Source organism: Rhyacophila brunnea, unplaced genomic scaffold, assembly GCF_057557595.1.
Source record: "Rhyacophila brunnea isolate RB1 unplaced genomic scaffold, BYU_Rbru_1.0 scaffold_23, whole genome shotgun sequence".
NCBI classification, from domain to species: Eukaryota; Metazoa; Arthropoda; class Insecta; order Trichoptera; family Rhyacophilidae; genus Rhyacophila; species Rhyacophila brunnea.
In genome coordinates this window covers 26,324,830-26,330,829 of record NW_028232893.1, presented here as the reverse complement: position 1 = coordinate 26,330,829, position 6,000 = coordinate 26,324,830, and the positions used below count along the sequence as shown (strand labels likewise).

Below are 6,000 nucleotides of genomic sequence, written 5' to 3'. Positions count from 1 at the left end.
ACGAAACAAATTGACGTGTTTCCAGATCGACGTTCTCTCTCCGAATGGCAGCGAGTCCAAAATTTCGTCGCGCCTATAATTGAAAATTATTTGCCGTTTCACTCATGTATCACCTTAATGTAAGTTGTCTCACTTTCTAATGGTTACCAATCACTGCCGAAAACATAATTTGATTCATTCCTGTAGCATTACTGTGCGAATAACAAGTAGCAACAACTACTGACACACTAGTTGTGTATAGTTGTTTTAGTCTTTACCGCACAGCTGTTCAATACTGTCACATCTCCGAATGCGCGAACGTTTTGCTAATTTAAAACGAATTATCATGTCATGTTTCACTTCTGTTCTAATGGCCGCAGTCATATTGTCTACTTGAAGTTTTGTCGGTAGTGATTTTTTTAAAATCTAGTAAGTGTTGCCTATTTGTGTCAGTTTTAAAAATTACGAGTAAGTGTTACAGATTTAACAATCATTATAAATGTTTAAAAAAAAATGTGTTCACTAGTGGATGTTCGAATTTAAAAAGTGTGCTCGTAAGTTTAAGTTTGTTTCCGGGTTACAAATAAATGATATTCGAAATTTAAATATTCTCCATAGACGCACCTAAGTTGTGATCAAATCGAGATGCGTGTTACGCCACTGTCACGCTGTCACGGCGACAAATTTAGTCTATGGTTTCGTCATTTTGTAAAATATTTTGAACGATCACCACCTCTCTAAATTCAATTATAGAGAGTGCCAACTCTAATGTATTAGTACCTATTTTCAATTATTATTAATTATTTTCAATTCATTTTAACAGTTTCTACGTGTACGTACGTTAAAATTACTTGCAATATTATATCCATAGACAATATTTTGAACATAGCCCGACCTGAAGACCATAGATAATAGACAATATACTTGTAGAATATACATAGCACCAATCACTAAAAACAAATAAAAACGTGATTTTGACATGAAAAAGTGTGGACATCTAGAAAATGATAAAAACGTTCAAAACGTCATGCAGATGTCGATGCAGTGCGGTTCAACGTGAGGTGACCTCATTGTTGACTTGGTGATTTTGGCAGATTTTGCCAACTGACAGTAACAATATTCGTTTAAAGGTTCAAAATGTGCTACGGGATAGCAGCATCAGTCTGATAACATTTTAAACACCAATAATAATGACATTACACACGTTTTTCCCCGTGGCGGTGGCTTACTGTGACGTCACATGATAGTCCGCGATATGCACCATGATATATTTCGCGCTTAATATGTATTATGTAATTTCATTTGCTATAAACATTTAAATAATAAAAAAGTATTGAAAGTATAATATATAAAAAACAAACAAGGGAATTAATCAATTGTCTGATTTGAAAAATACCGAAATTCTTGGTAAGTAATCGCCCTAACCAAAGTGTATGTTATTGTTTTGCAAAGAATCAGACAACATTTTTGCGGTTTTATTCTCATTTTTTAAAAATTTGTTTTGTTTTGTTTTCATTTCATTATTATTTATTGTTTTATGTACGAAAATAATATAAGTACATAATAATAATTATAAACAATAAACTAAGTAATTTTACATTGTATTTTGTATTTGAATATATATGGTAAAGTTGATTACGTGTCTGACAAAATTGCTTAAGTACTAACTTTCTATCAGGAAACGGTTTGAGCGAATGGCTATTATCCATAACTCGTAAAATGTCTATTGTTGTCACTCACTCACTCACTCTCCTAGGAGTGAAAGTTGTAAGAAGGAAACATTATTTTTAGAATATTATTTACGTGTCTTTATGATTTCTCAGCCTTTATAATTTCTCGAAATCAAGAATATTTTTGTCAGAATCGGCATTGTTATGAAATTACCTCCGAGAAATTTAAGGACTTCTGTTCAAGAGCAAAATCGTTAGCTTTTTATTTTGCTTTTCTAAAAACTGTTTCTACCGGATTTTTTTTTAAATTCCCATTGCGCATATTAGGTATTGTACAGTCCTACATACTTAAACTAAATGGAACCACGAACTACTATATGGACGACATATTGAAAACGTCATTCGAATGTCAGATTGTGTCCAGTTGCGAGTCTTGATTGGGTAGTTTTCAACTGTGGCTCCTCCATCTATTCTTCAGATAAGTTTGTGGGTACATGGCCCCCACATCCTGAAGCGGGCTCCTAGGCCAGGATCTTTGTCGGCCCCCCTACCTATCGCTAAGGTTAAAAACAGACGCTCTACAGAAACGTTTCCCGTAAAATTAAGGGTATTCATTGTATTTTTAATTATTTTTTAATAAAACCACTTGAGTTATGAAGTTTTCGAATATCGACACACAATAATCAATATTTGCATCACTCAATCACATTATTTAAAATCTTAATATTCATTAAGTAAAATAGCACCATATGCGACTTTTTTACTATCAGAGAAAATTTGTGATGTTTGTTTATCTCACTTATAAGGTAGACGCGCCACGCGGCCGCCCAGAGCCCGGGCCCCCAGGCTAGAGCCCTGTCAGCCCTCCCCTTGTGGGGGCTATTTGTAGGTCTGTAACACTTTTTTGAGTTCGGGGGTTTAAGATAGGTACGCGGGTGCCCCAAGCATTGATGAATTTTGTTCTTCCAATTTTTTTACAGTTTCGATATCATTATTAAGTTTATTTGGCATTTACACTACGTTCGACGCTAGTCTGGCATCCCTCTTTATCAATGACACATCACCAGAGATAAACGAATTAGCTGACCGCATCTGTGTTTCAGTGGGAGTAGGTATTGCAATACCGGTATTTCAAAACCGGTATTCCAGTATTTATCAATACCGAAATACCGGTTTTAACAATCCAAAATACCGGAATTTTCAGTATTAAGAAAGCACACTCGTTTACGTTTTTGAAAATGAATAATTATATGTTATGTGCTGCTAAAATGCAAATATATTGAGTGAATCCAACAGAGGTGAAAAAATAATAAAACAAATTTCATCAAATATATTTATATAAGTAAGTAATTGTCGCGATGAATTATCATAGTAATATTTCGAAATAGAAAACATCCGTGACAAACATGTTCAATTATTCTATAATTATTCATGACTGTACAAGCGTTGAATATTTAAGAAGCTTTTCCTGCAGACGGGACTTATTTGCACTTGATGAACTTTTGAGGGCTTTAGTCTGTTAAAATTATCAATATATTCAAATTATTCGTAAAAAATCACTAGTTCTATAATTATGATCAATACATATTTTTAAATGTCAACATAATAAATAGAGATAATATCGTCTCTGTTCTGGTAGAACACACTAACTGGAGAATACTAGTTTTGAGTGATTTGACTTTGAAGTTGTTAAAATGTTTGAAATGGTCTATCACGTGAGTTTATTAAGTAATCGTAAGAAGGATGACTTTAAAATAAAGTGTTTATTTATCAAGAAGGTTTCCAAACGGTAAAGTTTGAAATAAGGAACATTTTGGTATAACTAACTCAATATGTCATTTTTTCGAATTAGTGTCTTCTGCCAGAACGGTGACGATATTTTAAAAATATTTTAATAGCTATATTTATTGATAAGCACCTACTTCTGTTTTTTTAATGTTTAAGAAATACCGGTATTAATACCGGTATTCAATAAGAAATACCGAAAACCCGGTATTGAAATTTTCATTCGGTATTGTAATCCCTAAGTGGGAGGTATTATTATTATCAATAGAATTGAAAAACACACCACTTCGTTGTTTTATGGCCATACTTAAAAACGTGACTGATCTAGGTCTGCCGCAATCACTAAACTTGCACAATATGTACCCACCTTCCTAACTACTTTAGTTAAGATAATTATATCTAACCAGCAATAACTGAACAATGTTAATTGCAAAGAAACGGTCTTATAGTTTTCCACAGGTAACCTGTACCGAAGTACAAAATTATACAACCTGTTATTATTTGTTCAATACTAACTGCTATGTAAACGTATAGGTATTTATTATCGTTATTCTTGACAGGTCCGCATCGAAATTATTTTGGTCCTCTAAAAATGAATAGGTAGCCGTAAAATGGTTTTACAATAATTAGTATATTTTACCAAAAACATTTTGGATTTACACACGCCAGTGTGTAAATCCTACCTAAAGTTTACCTACGTGGTCTCAGTCAAGATTTATTCTGGTTCGGAACAGTTTCCTCGTGTCAATCCTATCTCAGGCACCATTAGCGAGCGGTGCAAGACTAGTCAATGCGCTCCCCAAAGACGTAGACATTTTCAGTGACGTGCTACGAGTATGTATTTTGTAATCGAAATTTTATTTTACTGTATAAAATTGCACTTATTTAGGTTTTTTTTATAATATTCTCTTCTTATCTCTTGTGAGGGTAATATTTGTTATAGTGTAAATGTTATATTGTGAACGTCTTGGATTTAGAATTGTTATGTCCACAATGTTTTGTTTTCTTAGATATATAATATAGTTAGGTCAAGGGATTAGATTTTTTTTTGAAAAATATTCGTTTCGAGTGGGGGCGATCGAGTTTTGTAATTTTGAATCTTGGTATTAAAAAAGTACAATTTGAAACCTTTTGGACCCTAAAGTAAAAGAGAGATCCAGATTCTTAGAGTACCACAATATGGTATGTGGTATGGAGAGGTGCATACTGGGTATAACGCGAAAGGATAAAAATTGGAATGAGTGGATAATGAAACAGACGAGGGTTTACGATGGAATAGAGTTCGCTAAAAACCTCAATTAGAAATGGGCTCGACACATAGTTCGAAGAAAGGACAATCGTTGGACAAATTTAGTCATCCAGTGGTATCCAAGAGGTAGGTACAAAACGTCCGCAAGGTAGACCTAGAGGCCGCTGTTACTCCACACCCGTTAAGTATTTCAGTTTCCATTAATTTTGTGTTCCCTGTTCGCCATATACACCCTATGGATTGTATTTAGCGGCCTTAAGGAGTAGCACAACGTGGTATGAAGAGGTGCATGCTGGGCATAACGCGAAAGGACAAAAAGAGGAATGAGTGGATAATGAAACAGACGAGGGTTTACGATGGAATAGAGTTCGCTAAAAACCCAAATAGAAATGGGCTCGACACATAGTTCGAAGAAGGGACAATCGTTGGACAAATTTAGTCATCCAGTGGTATCCAAGATGTAGGTACAAAACGTCCGCAAGGTAGACCTAGAGGCCGCTGTTACTCCACACCCGTTAAGTATTTCAGTTTCCATTAATTTTGTGTTCCCTGTCCGCCATATACACCCTATGGATTGTATTTAGCGGCCTTTTAGGACGTCAGGACGTCGGACGCCGGTTGGGTTGAATCATAGAGGTATTAAATAAAAAGAGGGGCAAGGAATCGGCTTTCTCATACAACTGAATGAAGCAGGCCAACAATAGCCGACAACTTACGAGAAATAGCGACGCGATAAAAAAAAATGCAGGGCATCACTGATGATTGAATTTAGTCATTATAACGTACCCATATAATTAATAATGTTAACGTTAATTTAGCCGCAAATTGCTAACCAGCCTGCCTCACCATACTTTTTTGTATATAACCTGCCTGCTTCATCATACTTTCATATAACCCTAGATGACTACTTTATTCTTAATCTGCTCCAGTGGGTCTATTCTATACTTATCGAACACTAAATTGATAAATAGTATCAAACTTAGGGTAGGTTTGTATCAAAATATTAGCACTTATTGTAACAATTACACGTAGCCGGTTTTTATTGTTGCAATAAGTGCGATATTTTAACAGCAGCAAGATAGGTGCTGTTAAAATATAGCACTTATTGCAACAATAAAAACCGGCTTCGTGTAATTGTTACAATAAGTGCTAATATTTTGATACAAACCTACCCTAAGTTTGATAATATTTTTCATTTTATCACTTTAGCGGTCGATAAGCATAGAATAGACCCACTGATAATGCACCTTTCCGAACGTTTACCAATCACATCAGTGAATTAATAGTGCGTCAATGGTGTTATTAATAAAAATATAT

The 6,000-nt window shown here is 34.5% G+C and overlaps 1 protein-coding gene across 1 annotated transcript in view; it reads left to right on the top strand.

The window, feature by feature from the left end:
• Positions 1-274: 274 nt before the first annotated feature.
• The window catches only part of LOC147069768 (rho GTPase-activating protein 15-like), a 198,042-nt gene continuing 192,316 nt past the window's right edge, over positions 275-6,000 (top strand). The window contains exon 1 of the mRNA XM_085950522.1: positions 275-408. The gene's annotated coding sequence lies outside the window, so the exon portion shown is untranslated. The remainder of the gene's footprint in view (positions 409-6,000) is intronic.